Source organism: Quercus robur, chromosome 4 (assembly GCF_932294415.1).
Source record: "Quercus robur chromosome 4, dhQueRobu3.1, whole genome shotgun sequence".
In the NCBI taxonomy this organism is placed as follows: domain Eukaryota; kingdom Viridiplantae; phylum Streptophyta; class Magnoliopsida; order Fagales; family Fagaceae; genus Quercus; species Quercus robur.
In genome coordinates this window covers 59,905,063-59,923,567 of record NC_065537.1, presented here as the reverse complement: position 1 = coordinate 59,923,567, position 18,505 = coordinate 59,905,063, and the positions used below count along the sequence as shown (strand labels likewise).

General features: G+C 33.9%; 1 protein-coding gene across 3 annotated transcripts in view; it reads left to right on the top strand.

The window, feature by feature from the left end:
• Window positions 1–18,505, top strand: part of LOC126723171 (UPF0481 protein At3g47200-like) — a 28,555-nt gene that overhangs the window by 7,700 nt on the left and 2,350 nt on the right. Inside the window, exon 1 of one of the 3 annotated variants that reach the window (XM_050426464.1) lies at window positions 7,678–7,928. The exons of 1 other annotated variant lie outside the window; for it this stretch is intronic. The gene's annotated coding sequence lies outside the window, so the exon portion shown is untranslated. Of the gene's footprint in view, window positions 1–7,677; window positions 7,929–12,567; window positions 13,031–18,505 lie in introns of those variants that run through there. One more of the 3 variants, XM_050426463.1, reaches the window with a different exon arrangement.

Sequence of the window (18,505 nt, the reverse complement as noted above, 5' to 3'; positions counted from 1 at the left end):
CAAAAAGAAAGATGTCAACTACTGTGACTAAAGTGAGACTTATAGCCAAGTGACATGTAACCTCTTTTTTTTTTAGTCTTTTGAGAAGAAAAGTAACATGTCACTTGATAGTATAATTTGTTCACTTTTATTAAAAGAATCATAGCTCAAATCCCTTTCTTCATTGTTTTTACTATTGTATTATTAAAACTAAATATATAAAGTTAATAAACCTTGTCCTCACAATAAATTTTGCATTAAATTGAGTACCTAATTACATTTTTTTTTTTAATAAATAGATGCATGTAGTGGAGGAAGGGAAGATTGGGTTGAGAACCTAATTACTTCAATAATATTTTCTCAAAAAAAAAAATTAATAATATTAATTTGGTGCACCTATGCACTATGGTGCATGGTCATTCACAAAAGAACCCATCACATGGCAGGCATGTGCAACAACATAATGCATCTTTCACGTGTGCATTATGCACCTTTTATTAATGCGACAAGTCTTTCTTCTATTGGACGGACTCAGGTCCTCTTTCTACCATTCTATGTGAACAAATTAATATGTAGGTAAACCAGATCATGTGTTAATAAAAAAAAAAAAAAAAAAATGAGGTCATGTGTGAGGGAATCATGTTTCACTTCTTATCACATAGAGGTCTAAAAGCAAGTCAAGCTACGAAGCAAGTCAATCCCACCCACCAACTACAAGATTTTGACGTGTGGCACTGCATCATTCTTGTCTTCATAAAAAAAGAAAAAGACAATGGTAATGGAAAGTAGGTGAGATAATTGAGACTGGTCCTGTTTCTAGCTGCCATTCTTTGTGAATAGGATGTAAGTAAATCAAGTCATGTGATGTTTACCAAAAAATATCAGGTCATGTGTGAGTGGATCCCGTTTTCTTTGTGATGTTTACCCAAAAAATCAGTTCATATGTTAGTCGATCCTGTTTTCTTCAGGTCACTACACAAAGGCCAAAAGCCAGTCTAGACAACATTAATCATTCATGGGGCGTGCGCCTTCATATTTGACTGTTGTCACCGGCCACCTTATGAAGTTGAAACTTGAAAGTGACAACATTATTCAAATATTTTATTTTTGCTGACTAAAATAAGGGGGTCTCCGTGTGGATTCACTATTGTCCCTGTGCCCCGTGATGGGAATTATTAATACCATGGGTATCACTTAAGTATTAATGGGGCGTGTTACTACTCTAATCCCATAACTCACTCAAGTGTGTGTGATGCAGCAACGAGAGCTTCCTACCATTGAATCACACCCCTTAGGTGGTCAGTGATTAATCATTCTTTTCTTCAGCAAAACAAAAACAGACAATGGCTATGGTCCCTATTATTAATGAACAAATTAATGGCATCTAGGTGAGATAGTTGTATGTTTGTCGGAAAAATGTCATTGTTGTGAAGTTTGTTATGCTTATTCTGTTTGTTGTTGTTGTTGTTGTTTTTGTTCAAACAAAATTTGCAGGTTTTTTCTCCATTCTTCAACAAGATAAAGTTTGCCAAAACTTGATAATTTAGAATTTAACTGACTTAATATTTGTACTTTGCATCATGTACTTTGGGGTTTTAATTAAAAACACATACCTTAATATACCTTGATTTTTTTATAAAAAACTAATTTCCTTTTAAACAGTATTAGGAGACGTATGATTTTTTTTCATTGGAAAGCGTGTTTAGGGTATAAGATAGTTCAATAAATATATTATTGTTTGTTTGCTGCACTACAAATTTAAGATTAAAAAGGATAGTTTATTAGAGCATTCGCAGCTGGCATGGTCATGCCATATTTTGCCAAGATTTATCATTTCAGCACAAAAAAATATCAACGATTGGTCTGCTAAAGCTAAAAAAAATTTGCAATTTTGCTACAGTACCATTGCAAATTTGCAATGATACTGTAGCAACATTCTAAATCCGAAAATTATTATTTTATTCTACCTACAAAAATCTACCTTCTCTCTCCACTGGCTCATTCTCTCTCTCTCTCTTCAGAATATATTAATTTATTATGTAGATATATTATTTTATTGTATAGATATATTATTTTAATGTGTAATATGGTAAAATAAAAGTTGGGATGCTGAGTGTATTGTAAAATGGTATTGTATAATTGATAAAGTAACTTTTTGAGATGGTAAAATAGAATATGATGGAATTATCAGATGGGAATGCTCTTAGAAGGCTACATTTTATTGTATAGCCCATAAATTTAATACACATACAATATCCTATAGTAAAGAAAGGAAAAAAAAAAAAAACCGGTTAAAGAATTATAATTCAAGGAGATTTATAGCACAAACTACCCAGTAGACTTCGGGGTCCGTCTTGGTGCAATAGACAGGAGGGTGTCAGATGTAATGAATGAAGATCTGCTTAGGAATTTCAGAGAATAAGAGGTATGGCGAGCCCTTAAGCAAATGCATCCAACAAAGTTTCTAGGACCAGATAGTATGTCACCTATATTTTATCAAAGATATTGGGATGTTGTTGGTCCTCAGGTTGTTGATTATGTCCTCCAGATTCTTCGAACAAGTATTATGCCAAATGGGCTTAATAGTACGTATATTTGTCTGATCCTCAAAGTTAAATGCCCCCAAAAGATAACGGAATTTCAGCCAATTAGCTTGTGTAACGTTATATATAAAATTGTATCCAAAGTGCTTGCTAACAAGTTGAAAGGAGTCCTTCTAGAAGTTATCAGTGATGCCAAAAACGCATTTGTACCAGGGAGACAGATCACAGCCAATATCCTTGTAACGTTTGAAATAATGCACCATATAAATCAGAGGAGGAAAGGAAAAAAGGGGCTGATGGCAATTAAGCTAGACATGAACAAGGCATACGACTAAGTAGAATGGGCGTATTTGGAGGCAATGATGTGTAAATTGGGTTTCCAAGAAAGGTGGATCTCCTTGATGATGATGTGTGTGACCACGGTTTCATACTCAATGTTAATAAATGGGGAATTAAAAGGCAGAATTGTTCCAACACAAGGGCTTAAGCAAGGGGACTCGATTTCTCCGTATCTCTTCCTCTTTTGTGCTGAGGGCCTTTTGACCATGCTAGAAGGGATGAGAATGGGGGAAATCTTCAAGGTATATCAGTGTGTAGGCAAGCACCATTGGTTTCTCATTTGCTATTTGCGGATGATTGTATAGTTTTTTGCAATGCTTCTACGGAGGAAGGACTCAGAGTCACAAAAATCCTTAAGGATTATGAAAGAGAGTCAGGGCAGAAGCTAAATAGAGAGAAGAATTCTCTCTTTTTCAGTAAAAACACAAGTGTGGAGGTTAAAGAAGAAGTGAAAGACATGTTTGGGGCCTAGATCTTCCACCAGCATGTGAAATACTTGGGGCTGCTCCCTTTAGTGGGGAAGGGGAAGAAGAAAGCTTTCCACCGTATCCTGGATCAGGTTGGTTGAAAAATTGCAAGTTGGAAAGGAAAGTTGTTGACCACGACTGGCCATGAAATCCTTATAAAGGCAGCTGCCTAAGCTACCCCAACGTATACAATGAATTGTTTCAAGCTCTTGGATTCCTTGTGCAATGAACTGAACTCTATGATGAGAAACTTTTGGTGGGGACAGCATGATAAGGAAAGGAAGTTAGCATGGATAGCATGGGAGAAGATGTGTATACCAAAAGCTGATGGGGGGATGGGTTCTAAGGATCTTAAGGCCTTTAATTTAGCGATGCTTACAAAATAGGGGTGGTAGATCACCCAAAACTCAGAATCTCTTGCTCGCAGAGTGCTTAAAGCTAAGTACTTCTTGCAGACCAATTTCATGGAGGCTCAGTTAGGTAAAAAAACATCGTATATGTGGAGGAGCTTGGTGGTAGCGAGAGAGGTCCTCGGTCAAGGCTTGAGATGGAATATAGGGAATGGGCAAAGCGCAAGAATACGGACAGATAGGTGGATTCCAACCCCAAACTCATTCAAAGTGGTAAGTCCTCAGCCCCAAAATTTTGAAAGTGAATTAGTGGAAAATTTACTAGATCGGGAAATAGGAGGTTGGGATATAAATTTGGTGAAAAATAGTTTCTTACCTTATGAAATGGAGGCTATTTTAAGCATCCCAATCAGCCATAGTCTTCCGGATGATGCTTTGGTATGGGCTTGGACACAGAGGGGTAATTTTACAGTGAGAAGTGCCTACCATGTAGCTTACAATTGGCTAGTGGAAAGTAAAGGGAGAATTGGAGGGGGTGAGGAGTCAAACTTGAGAAAGAGAAGGGAATTCTAGAAGACTATTTGAGGGTTAAACTGTTGAAGTAAAGTCAGAAACTTTATGTGGAGGGCTTGTAAGAACATCATTCCTACAAATTTTTGCCTTAGTCTCCGAAAAGTTATCAAGAAGGATGAGTGCGTGCTGTATGGGAAGGTAGAATCATCAGGACATGCTTTTTGGGATTGTTAGTTGGCTAGGGCTGTTTAGAAGGAATCCAAGCTTTCATTGCCCAAGTTCAGTAATCCTCATCGCGATTTCATTGATATGGTGTGGAAGTTTTGGGAGGACTGGATTGGGAGTGTCTAGCTACTACAGCCTGGTGCATTTGGAAAAACAGAAATGCTACAAAATTTGAAGGAAAATGCAAGCAAGCAAAGACTATTGTGCTTGAAGCTAAAGCGTTTGTTGATGAGTTCAGCACGTGAGAATGTTGTCCCAAGATAGATAGCTCCCCTGAGAATAGGGAGATGGACTCCTCCATGTGAAGGTTGGTATAAAGTAAATGTAGACGGGGCAGTATTCAAGGAGTCGGGTAGCTGTGGAATTGGGATTGTAATTAGAAACGAAAGGAGCCAAATCATGGTTATGATGAGCAAGAAGTTGGAACTACCTTTAGGGGCATTGGAAGTGGAAGCAAAAGCCTTTTAAGGAAGGTATGCTACTAGCAGTGGACCTCGGGCTAAAGAGTATTGTGCTGGAAGGAGATGTGCAAATGGTGACAAATGCCTTGTCAGGTAGTAGCGCCCCCCCCCCCCCCCCCCTCTAAAAAGAAGCTCTATTCAGATGATAATAGAAGGATTTAAGCGCTGGGGGCATAATGTCCATGTGTGAAGGGTCAGCCATGTTCATAGGATAGGCAATGTAGCAGCTTACCTTATGGCTAGAAATGCCAAGCTTATGACCGATTGTGTAATTTGGGTTGAGGATACTTCACCTATTATTGAATGTCAAGTGCTTAGAGATGTAACTGTTTCAAACTAATGTCCAAGTTAATGCATATTGTGAAATTTGAACATAAAAATATATATATATATATATATATATATATATAGAATATCTGCACGAAAAAAAAAAAAGAAAAAAAAAAAAAAGGAAAAAGTGTGTTTCATGTGAGCATGCGTCTTTTATGTAGACATGGCAAAACGGGTCAGAATTTTCTGACCCGACCCGACCCGACCCGAAAAATACCCGACCCGAACCCGATTTTTTTGACCCGAAGCAAAAACGGGTTGACCCGTGACCCGACCCGTGTTTTGTGCGGGTCAACCCGACCCGACCCGCGACCCGACCCGAACCCGAACCATTTTTTTAAAACTTTTTTTTTTTGGGTAAAAAAAATAGTGAAATTAAGACAATATTAGTTTAATTGTTTATTATGAGTTTTAAGGAAACAATTGATACATTTACATAACTGCATGCAAATTAATTGAAAAATAAATGGTTGAGCATTCTGTAATGAGTAAAGATTTTTAGATATCAAATAGCAAAGTACATGCTAAGATAATCTGGTTACAATAAAGTTAAAAACAGATTTAAAATTGTAGATATGTGTGAGACACATTCACAAGTGTGAAAATAGTAAAGCCAAAGTATCAAATTAGCATAAATTATGAATGCTTAGATCTATTTTTTAACAATTTATGTTCAAAATAAACAGCTTTTCAAAATAAATTATGATATTTCCTGGAATGTGTGCTGCTTAACAATGATATGATCTTCATAAAAGAGACTAGGTATAAATAAGTAAGCAATCAAACTTTAATGTATATCTCAAATTGAAATAGAGTGTCAACCACAATTGATAATAGATTATAAAATTAATTTTTAAAATTGTAACTTTCATATATGTTTTTATTCTTTATCAAATGAGTTATCCAATAAGTCATTTGTAATTTTTTTTTTTTTTGGAATGTTGATATTGTGTAAAAATAAAACTTGTATATTTGTTTTACTTATCTTTGTGTTGTTTTGTTTTAGATAGCAATGTTAGGATTTGTATAATTTTAAAATTATTGAATAAATATTAATAAGTTTAATTGAGTTTATTCTTGATATAAGTAGTGAATTCAAAATAATGCATTTTACATCAAGTAATATGTTGCATAACTATCCAAATGGCAAATACATATTGTTTTCTTTATAAAAAAAATAAAAAATAAAAAATAAAAAAAATAAAAAATTTCATGTGAAAAATACGGGTCAACCCGACCCAACCCGACCCGACCCGCAACCCGATTGACCCGAACCCGATTTCAACCCGCTTAAAATGACCCGTTTTTGACCCGTGACCCGTTTGACCTGTGACCCGATTGACCCGACCCGAACCCGACCCGACCCGCCCGTTTTGCCATGTCTACTTTTATGAATGCGACAAGTATTTCACTTATACCAATGTGTGTAAAAAGGCTGGAAGTAAATGGGGTAAATCAGGTCAAGTGATGTTACCCAAAAACAAATTAGGTCCTGTGTGAGTGGATCCCCTGTCCCTTCTTATCACATAAAAACTAAAAGCAAGTTATCTTTTAAGTATGACCCTTTATAATCAGCCAAAAAGCATGGCCCTTCATATTTGACCATTTTGGCCAGCCAGCTTATAAGCTGAAACCTGAAATAGACACCATATACAGGGGCGGCCCAAACAAACTTTGAGTCAAGACGATATATTTAAATTGAGTTTTTTTTTTTTGGTTATTATTTAAATAATTTTTAATTAATTTTTACTATCATAATTTTTTTATAACAAAAATTCATTTTTTTTTTTATTTTGTAATATGCTTTTTTTTTTTGGTTGAAGAAATGTTGAAGTTATAAAAAAGTTTACTACAAAAAAAACTTACAAACAATATAGCAATAAATGTAATTAGTAACATTTGAAGAAGATAATAAATAAATATTTGAATGAATGATGTTAGAGATATTATAAATTTTAACAATATGAGACTTATAAAAATGTATCATCAATCATAAAAAGTAATTTAAAAATATATTTAATAGGTTGTTGACGTCCATAAATCATATTAATTTGTAAAAATTTTGAAGTAAAATTTATAGTATTTTTAACATTTTTCTATCTGAATTATTTCTTATAATTAGTGACACATATTTATAAGCCCCATATATTTAAAATTGTATTATTTTTAATGTTACTAAATTTTTTAGAATTACTTAAAAGTGGAAGAAAAATGTAAATTTTTTTTTTTTTCTTATATCTCAAAAAAAATATTAAAATATATATATAAATATATATATATATATATATATATTTCAGTTTTTGCCCCAAAATTTAGGGCCTTTTTCTCGTTGGTCTAGGCGACTGCCTAGCCTAGGCCTAGGACTGGCCCTGACCATATATATCATTCTTGTCTTCAGAAAAAAAGACAAGAGCAATGGTCCTTGTTACAAAATAAAAAATTAATGGCAGGTGAGGTGGTTGTAAGTTTGTGAGAATGACGCCATAACTATGACGTGTTTTGTGCTACCCCTGAGTGAGAGAGATAGAGGGATCACACAATAAATGAGAGGGCAAGAAAGCATTAAGAATTGCTATTCAGTGTACAGAAGTACAAGATATTTTCTTTGATGAGTGAGTTTTAGCTATGAGGAGAGAGAGAATCAAAGAGTCTTAGTTTTTTGCTTCTGCTGTTTCTTGGAATCAAGTATACAAAGCATTTTCTTCCAAATCAAGTTTGCAGGTTCTTTGCTCCATCCTTTCACTTTATTTTTGTTCAAATAAAATTTGCAGGTTGTTTACTTCATCCTTTCACTTTACTGTTCTTCAAGATAAAGTTAAAAATTGATATTTTGTAATTCAATTGAGTTTATATTTTGTATTACTTTAAAAATATTCCCTGCGGGTAAGGGCTGGGTTTGGTGCACAAGAACACTAGACCAAGCTAATTCCATGCCTTGCAAGGTCGGTTTAGTGTTTTTGTAATCAACTAATTTCCTTTAACAAGTATCAGAAAACGCATGATTATTATTATTATTTCTTTGGAAGGTAGATGTGTGGATATCAGTAGTTCAATAACTTCAATTAGCTTGTAAAGTTTATTATGAGGTAATTGTAGTTTACCCATTTGTGCCTAGGCGTTAGGCCGAAATCAATTTACCATTTGTAATATGAAAATTGTCGCTTTATTTACTTAAGGTAATTTATGTTAAAGAGTATCAGTACTCGGTCTTTCATATGCTATATTTTAGTGTCAAAGCATAATAATTGCCCAGTACCCGGTTTTGCAATTGTTCTAATTACCATTCTAAATTTATAATGTTATTGTTGCTCTTGTAAAATTAAAATAATATTTTTTATTCATTCACCTCAAAAACATCTTATCTTTCTCTTTCTCCTTGGCTCACCACAAAATTAAAATATTATTTTTTATTGTTTTGAATTATATATTTTATTATGCATATATATTATTTTAATAGGTTGTATAGGAATATAAAAGTTAGAATGATGAGTATTTTGTAAAGTTGTATGATAAAGTTAACTTTTCAGGGTAAAAGGAGATATTTTGTAAAAACCGGCTAATGCTCTTATAGACAAAACGTAACTCACCTCATCATTTTCACCCTTAAAAAAAGGAAAGAAAAAGAACCAAGAAATAAAGATCTAAAGTTTGGTTTTTATAAATAATATTTCCATTCCATGCTTCAAACTCTTGTGCGGCATCTAGCAACTAATAATGGACTTGTGGCTGACAATTATTTGTTTCATCTTCAAATTATGTAGCCAAGTTCGTACAAGCAAAAGGTGATTTTCATATTATTTTGGTTTGGAATGATGATGAAGCCAAAGGAATGGCACCTAGATTTTGCTGCTAAATGAAATATAGTCGATATTGGAGTTGCTAAATTTTAGGGCATGAGTATTGGACCTTTCTAACCCAAATGGGTGTGAAAGTTCCTTTGGAGTGGTAGGAACATTGGCATTTGCAGCTCACCCTTTGCAGAGCGTTTGCTGCTCTTTTATGCTTGCTTTTTAGGTGGAAATCCATGGGTCAAGCCCATAAGGCTCAAATTCTCATCGGAAACTTTGGCCACATTTAGGTTAGGTTTGGATAGCGCGTCTGCGCGTCAACGTTTTCCTCTTTTTGCGTTTTCCTCTCTTTTTATTTATTTATTTATCTTCAGCCACATTTGTTGATCAAGTCTTTCATGAACAGTTTATATGTGCACTATTTATAGACCTACAAATTTCACTTTTTACTTACTTTTAATTAAAAATGAATTTTACGACATTATTTATATATTTAAAAATTATTATTATTTTTAATTTTCATTATCAACAAAATAGGTTATATTCAAACGACCCCTTAGTCACTATTTAAGAAAAAGGTAAGAGTGTTGGCTTGCATTTGGTGAACCCAATGGCTGCTGGTGGCAGATGACAGCAGATGGTTATTAAGTGTGTTAATGGATAAAGAAAAAAACTTTGGATAATAAGATGACACTTGGCTCTTGTACAGTTGTACCAGTCACCGCATGCCTTTACATGGTTTTATGCTACATAGGAAACTATTATATGCTTCTCCTCTCTCTCACAGCTCCTATTGGGTTATGTCTTTAAGCCGAAACCTGTTAAATTTGTCGGGTCATGAAAATAATTACTCTATGGTGATGGGTTAGTTTCGGGTTGTACTTTTTTTTTTTGTTTTTTGGAGGGGAAGTTTCGGGTTGTACTTGTTTCTTTGAATTCTTTCCATCTTTTGTCTATTCTTGGGTAACTAGGCCTTTATTTAATTGAAACGGTTCCTCTAGACTCTACTAAATTTTCTGGATCACGAAATAAGCAATCAATGGTGATGGGCCCTTCAAATGGCCTTGACTTGGCTTTTGGGTCAATCTTGAGCAATTGGGTCTTTAGGCAATTCAGTTTGGTCTTTACTCTTTACCATATATTTCTCCATGACAACTTGATACGAACCTTTTACCGTGAAAATCCCATGTGAAGTCTTTAGCCCAAATCAACTTGTCATTCGACAATCTTGAGCTTTACAGTATATTCAGTTTTGACTATGATATCCCTGGCTTCTAGGAGGCTTTTCCATGTGTGGTAAGGAGTTCATGAAGATCGTATTTCCACGTCTTTGTTGCTTCATTTATTAGGGCACTGACATGTGCTTTTTGTAGCAAAGCTTATGGTTGGTGAGCCAACTCGGTAGGTTGTGGGTGTTTCCGTGTTGGTATCCTGTAATCCCCCAATATTTTCATTGATCTTTTGTTCTCAAGTCTCCATCTGAATCCTTTGACTATGATATCTCGGGCTTCTAGGATGCTTTTCCACACATAAGATGCATTTGGTTTCAGTTGCGCCTCCATGCATGAAGAAGCAATACGATGCAAAGTACTTAGCATTAAAGTTCGGTTTAGTAAGGTATTGGTGTTGTTTAGGATTCAACGCCCCTGCTTTGCTAGGAGAGTTGGATGAAAAATCTTAGGTCCATAAAACCCATGCCACCACCTCTCCATTTCGTGCACACAACGTACTCAATTTCTCTCAATGAATCTTCCTTTTACCTGTGCTTCCACAATAAACAAATAAAGTTTTAGTTTCAAAATTCATATGTATTCTTTGACTTCATTATGCTTTATTTAAAGTCATATTCTTGCTACTCCCTTAATTGACATGTTCGGTTTTATTACTTATACAATTATACTTATGAGATTTTTGGGTTTTCTCTATATTTTTTGTTCTCCCAATTTAGATAAATTCATTCTTTTTTACTAGTGTATTAATTGTTCTTTTTCAACCTGCATCTAACCCCACAAAAATTTATTGATAATGGTTTTCATCTCATCACAAAGAGTTAGAGGACCGTGTGCCTTACTAATCCATCCAACAACCAATTGGTGAAGGATGAGGGGGCACAAATCTTTTATAGAATTCGATTGCAGACCAAGCCCATTGGTAATGGAGCGAATTGTGAAAATCCTTCACAATCCCTCCCTCACAATGCGGCTCCAACGACTCAAACCTATGACCGGGCTCTGATACCACTTGTCGGACCGTGTCCCTTACCAATCCACCCAACGACCAATTGGTGAAGGATGAGGGGGCATAAATCATTTATAGCATTTAATTGCAGACCAAGCCCATTAGTATTGGAGCGAATTGTGAAAATCCTTCACAATTTGTTTCCCTCGTGCCTTTCTCCCATTATTATAACTATTGGATTAAAAAACAAATTGTTGTCCCAATAAATTTTGCTTTAACTTGTATACCCGATTACGTTTGTTGATTTTTTTAGATAAAGAAAAAATAGTAGAGGAAGGGGAGGTGGAGTGAGTACCTAATTACTTCAATAATTCTTTTTTTTTTTTTTTTTTTTTTTAAGCATTACTTCAATAATTCTAACTTGGTGCACCAATGGTACATATTCACCCACAATAGAGCCTGTCATGTTGCAGGCATGTGAAACTAAATGCGTATTTCATGTGTGCATGCATCTCTTAGGATTTGTTTAGTTGGGATAATTTTAGAGGGTGGGGAAATTGGAGAAAAAAATGACAAAGTTTAGTTACAAAATTAGTTATAACCTAATACTATAACCTTACTCAAAATATCTTTTTATTAGAAGTGAATTTTGGAAATTCCACCATTGGATTACATATTTTTGTTATATCTTCCGTGCTTGCAAAATTTCTAGAAAATTAAAAATTAATAGTTATGTTATCAATCAATTGTTTAAATTGCTAGTTTTTATGGTTTAAAATTATGCGTAAAATATAAGCTTGTTTTTATTTTAACTTTTGTCTTTTTCTTCTTCCATTTTTGTCCTTTTCTGTTGCTTCTCATTTTGGGTTTTTTAATTTTTATATTTATTTTTGTTCATCTGTTTTGGTTTTTTTCCTCCTCATTTGCCGGTTTTTATACTTTGCTTTTTTGTTAATGGAATGCTTATCCACACATAATTTTCAAATAAAAATATTTTATTGCTTTTTCTTAATCTAACAGGAGTATGCAAATAAATTTTCTCAAACTACATTTTTTATCATCTCATTTTTCTTTTTAATAAAAAAAAAAAAATACTATTCCTCAACTTTTCAATCCAGAAACCAAACATCATGAGCAAAAATGAAGGTCTCTTCTATCACCCACTTTTTAATCTCCTTCATATTTTTAATCACCAACCTTTTGGCCCCCAACCAAACGCATCCGTAATGCGACATGTATATTTCTCTTATAGGTCACACCCGGGTACTGCTTCTAGCTACCATTCTATGTGATTAAGATGTAAGTGAATAAGGTCGTGTGATGTTTACTTTAAAAAAAATAAAATCAGGTCATGTGTGTGGATCATATTTCTCGTCACAAAGACTAAAAACAAGTCAAGACAACGTTTGCTTTGTGTGTGGTCCTTCATCTTGACTGTTTGCTTTCACAGGCCAGCTTGTGAAGTTGAATAGTAACAACCTTAATAATTGTTGCCCTGAGAAAAAAGGCAATGGCAATGGTGCTTGTTAGTTGGTACCAATAATGCACAAAGTAATGACAAGTAAATGCGACAGTTGCATGTTTGTCAAAAAAGACGTCATGGTTATGATGTAGAGAAAATAAGGGTTGGGGGGTTCACTCAATAAATATGAGGGCAAGAAGGTTTTGAGAATTGCTATGAAGTGTACAGAAGTAGAAGATTGTTTCTTAGATGAGTGAGTTTAAGCTATGAGTGAGAAGTGAGGGACTCAAATAGTCTTAGCCTTGCTTCGTTGGACATGATCTCTATCATATTCTGCTGTTTCTTGGAGTAAAGTTTAGAAGGCTGAAGCATTTTCTTTCCAATACAATTTGCAGGTTATTTGCTCCATCCTTTCACTTTATTTTTGTTTAAATAAAATTTGCTGGTGGCTGGTTCTTTACTCCTTCGTTTCACTGTAATTTTGTTCTACAATATAAAGTTCGCCAAAAATTGATAATTTAGTTTATTTTTTATTTTTTTTACTATAATTTAGTAAGTAATTGAGTTCATATTTCAAAATTTTAACGTAAGGTTTCGACCGTGTTAACCAAAACTGTTCATCAAAACGGTTTTTTTTTAACTTCAAAAACTGGCATGAAAAACTCAGTGAACCGTGGTTCAACCTCACGGGTTGTCACGGTTCTTGCAGGTTCAGTGATTCAGAGTTTTTTTTTTTTTTTTTTTTGGGTACTTACAGAGTTACAGCTCAACCATTGATGAAGCTTCAACCTTAGACATTGAGATCGCACTACTATTTGTTCTTATTCTTCTTTTCAGTCTAGCTCGCCCTCTCTCTCTGCGTTTTTGCCGACTGCTGTTTTTGCATTTCTTTGCGTTTTTTTCGTTTGTCGTTTCTGCAGTTTTTTTCCCTTCTGCGTTTTTCCTTTAAACTCTAGAGTCTTCCGGTCTCTTTGAAGATGATTGACAACTTGCATTCTGTCTCCCATTAAATACAAGCTGTCAACCACTCTCTTTTAAATTTTATTGGGTTTAATCAATTTTTGAATGGTTTGGCTGGCCACTCTTCTGGCTTTTGTTTATTTTTTTATTTTGAAAATTTAACTAAATACATGCGGTCAAGTGTCAACTGTCAACCACTCTTTTCAAAATTTTACTTGGCTTTGTTCTTTATTTAGTCAATTTTTTAATGCTTTATTCGTCCACTCCTTTAGCTTCTGTTTATTTTTTATTTTAAAAATTTTCATAACTAGTTGAATATTCAAATGGGCTTTGGCATAAAACAATTTATTGGGTACTCAAATGAGCTTGAGCATAACTTGAGATAATTTAGATATAAGTTCCCATAAAAAGATTAAAAGAGTACAATATTGAGTTTTATTAAAAAAAAAAAAATTTTATTTTTGCTTAAAATTTAATATTTTTTATTTGCCTTATGAAAGTTATGATATAAAAAAGACATTTGAAAATTAGATTTCTATATTTATTTGGACTATTTTAGTTGATTTTTTTCACTTATACTAATTTAATATATTTATTTATATTTTAAATAATTATTAAATTAATTATGACGTTATCACGGTTTAATTTCAGTTCAATCCTGGTCCAATTTTAAAAACCTTAAATCTTTTTCTTTTTCGGTTCATTGAACGGTCCGAGTTTTAAAACCATATTATAATGTCGATTTTTTATTCAACTAAAAACTTCCTCTAACAAATATTAGGAGTTAGGAGACGCTATTCCCCCCCACCCCTACACAAAAAAGATTTAAGAGATGTATTTTATTTTATTTTATTTTTTATTATTATTATTTTTTTTTGAGGTAGATTTGTGTGGATATCAATTAGTTCAGTCACTTCAATTATTTACTAAAATTTATTATTGTCGGCTTGTTGCCCTAGAAATTAGGACTGACTTCAATTATGGTGCAGTTTGGATAGCACGTCCACGTCCACGTTTTCAACTTTGTGCGTTTTCAGATTTTTTTTTTTTTTTTTTTTCAAAGTCGGTTTTGTTGATTTTTCAACTGTGAACAGTGCATTTGTGCACTGTTCACGGACTCACAAACTCCACTTTTTATTAACTTTTTCATTAAAATGGGTCCTACAGCATTATTTACACATTTAAAAATTATTTTGCTACAGTATTTTCAGTTTTCAGTTTCAGCAAAATAAATTCTATTCAAACAGACCCTATGGGTGATAAAAATGATTTATGAGAAGAAAAAAGTTACTTTTTTTTTTTTTTGGGTATCTCATTAATTTAATATTTTAATATAAAAAATTGTACTTTATCCCCTTAAACTATTCCCTTTTTACACCTACTCCTTAGACTTTGAAAATGCATACTTACCAAATTATACACTCTTTTAGATCTTCCCTCATATAAATTATGAAAACACACATTTTGTTCTCCTAAACTATATTCATTTTACACTTAACTTATAAATTATGAGTGTTAGTTTTTAGATCCCTGAAAACTAGATTGTTTAACCTAATTAATTAACCAAATGAATACTTAGGTTTATTATTCAGATCTAGGTTAAAACAAAACAATCATATCATACAAAGTAACGGAAAAATAAATAACAAAACGATATGATGATCTAGGAAAACAAAACCAGTAAAAAACCTGAGGAGAATTTAACCTAGCTATCCTCAAAGTAAAAAGCAAATCCACTATAGAGAATCAAAGTTTACAATAAGACTTAGAACACTAACATCTTATTGCTACCACATGTAGAACTTACTGACACAACCACGTGCAAACTCTGAATTCACGGGCTCCTTCTCTATTAGGCCTTTGCAACACAAGCACTCACACTTGTGATAAAAAAACATAAACTTTTCTGTTTGTGACTTCAAGACCACCCTTAAAGGTTTAGATTATCAGCACCTTTGATGACTAGAGAAAGCAGCAACTTTTACAATATCGGATCTTGAAGTTCTTCAAGAAATAATACCAATAGAAGATATGAGAGAGTTTTTTGGGTACAAAACCCTAGATATAAAAGAGGCACAAAATGCACTCTAATCTATCTAAAAAAACTCTAAAAACCCTCTCTAGAGTTAGCTTATAATGTCTTTTAATTACTAGAAAAAACAGCTTGCTATTTGGGTTTCAAATGGTCAAATTATGGGCTTTTTGCGTTTGCTGATTTTTTGTTGATATGCGACTTTCGATCGATCGAGTACCAATTGAATGAAACAGATTGTAACTCATTTTTTTCATCTCGAATTTGAGATTTTTTGTCTTGGATTTCAATGTAGACCATTCTAAACTAATGAGACTTAGTTTTTGTCATGGTTTGCCAACATTACAAACTCGAAACCTAACAATGAGAATATAAGTTTACTTTCCTAAACTATTACGCATGGGATGTATGATAGCTATTTCTTGAGGAGCTCTACAAAAGCTACAGGTTGTGTCCATTTTTCTAGTATCTTACATTGTAAATAGCTTAAGAAGTCATATGCGTCTCACATGCTTTTAATTGTATAGGTGTTAGATTGTAATTGCCTAGGGTTCTTGGTGCAGTTTGTTTGAGTTTGTTAGAGGCTGTTATTAATGTTCTAATGGCTAGTCAGTTATGTAACTTAATGGTAGCCTCTGTTTTCAATATATAAAACAAAGGAACTTTTAACAGATTAGTCCATTTAACGAACTCAATCTTTCATTCTGATGTACTTACCCAATTGATCTTATTTGCATAGTTTTAGCACACTCCAAGTGAAGCTTTTCACATAGTTGGGAACTCATGCTTACCATTTTGCTCGCCCAGTCCCTTTTAAACCTTCAATTTGGTCTTTTCCATACTTTTATGGTAACTTGATATGTTCTTTTTACCATGAAAATCCTATGTGGAGTTTGAGCCCAAATCAATTTTTCATTCGGTAATCTTGAGTTTATGGTGTATTCAGTCGTGTTTCTGCCTTGTGTGGCAAGGATTTCATGACTAGATCATATCCTTGATGCATCATCTATTAGGGCACTGACTTGTGCTTCATGTAGCAAAGGCGGTGGTGGTGAGCAACTCTATGGTTGTGGGTGTTGGTAGTCAGTTGTCCCCTCTCCCCAACATTTTTAAATGATTTTCCATTTTTGATTCCCCAGCTTGATCTTTTGACTATGATATCTTGAGCTTCAAGGATGCTTCTCTACTCATAGGATGCATTTGGATTTTGTTACACTGCCATGAAGGAGCATGATGCGAAGTACCTAGCTTTGAGAGCTTGGAGTATAGTAAGGTGTAGGTGTTTTACAGAATTCACCTATACCAAAAGTTTAACCTATTGGAAAAATTGGTAATTCAAAATGGTATCAGAGCAGGAGATCTTGAGTTTTATTTTTGACTATTCCACTCTACCTTTCATTTAAAATATGACATTGAGTCTCACTTATTAAAAGGGTGTTTTGAGTCAACATATGAAGAGGAGTGTTAGAAGTATGTGGTTTAATTAAATTTACTATAATTAAACTTTAGGGAGAATCAGTTATTTAATCCCTAACTATGAATTACGTTCAAAGCTCTTAGGTTCTTAAACCCCATGCCACCTCTCCATTTCTATGCACAATATGTGCTCCATTTTGCCCAATAACTCTTCCTCTCACCCTTCTTCTAACCCACAAAAAGTTTTTGATTACTAGCTCGTCATAGAGAATTTAGGGTGATTGAAACAACTTATGGTATATGTTGAATATTGCCTCAAATCCCTATTTATTTTTGGTTTAGATTTTCTGGCATAGAAGGAAAGGTTTTTTCTTGGTGTGGAAGACAAGGATTTTCATTGACATAGAATGAAAAAGTATTTCTAAAGAAGTAATAGGTATTCTTTGTCCACCAAGGAGTATGATTGAAGCCTTATAAATAAGCATTGTTGCAAAGAATTTGGAGGCTTTTGTCTAATAAGGTTCCTCTTATGTGGGGAGATGCGAAAAACTTCTAGAAGAGCATGTGTGAATTTCTTCAATGATTTGGTAGATTTTTGGTGTTGAAAGATTACCGTGATTGTGTGTTGAGAGTTTGTTTGAGTTTGTGCTGTGTGAGAGTTATTGGGTGTATACAGGCTTTGGGTTTGTGATTTTATTTTGGTGAGTTTTGTGAGTGTTGTTAGTGTGAGTTGTGAGTATTAATTAATGTTGTTGTAATTCATATCATTGATAATTGATATTTTTGTCGGTATTGCCTTAGGATGTAGGCATGGAGTTGGCTGAGCCATGTTAAATAATGTTGTCTCTTATGGATATTTTTTATTTTTTGTTTATGTGAATGCATTTATGTTAACCTCAAATTGTAATAATTGATGTTAGAGCTTTCGTTGTTGCACAACAGCATACGTAAGAACAACATAAACTACAACTTTGATGAGAATATCTTATTCCGTATTTGATAGCAAATTCTATTTCCACCCCCCTTAACCTTTTCAAATAGGCTCTTTTATATTCGAAAAGAAATCAGTTTTTGAGTGGCAAACGAGTGCGGGTAAGCCTAAGCATTTGCCCAGGCTTTTACTTCCTTGGATACCAAATTCAATCAGCTTGTATTTTCTCCCGGATGTCCCTCTACATGTTCCTGATGAAGAATATTGAAGTTTTGTCTCTATTCACCTCCAGGCCCAATGCTTCTTCATAGTCCTATAGAATCTCCTATATTTTCTACCTCGTCCACGGTTGTATGGCAAAAGAGGATATTATCATTAGCAAAGAATAGGTGTGAGATTTTTAAACTAACCCTGTCAGCCGGTCTTAGACCTTTAGAAAGTTTGATGCACCCCTTTGGTTCAGTATTGACTAGTAAAAAATAGGATACAGACTTAATCACGTAACACATTCCTTGATCAGAGAGATCCATT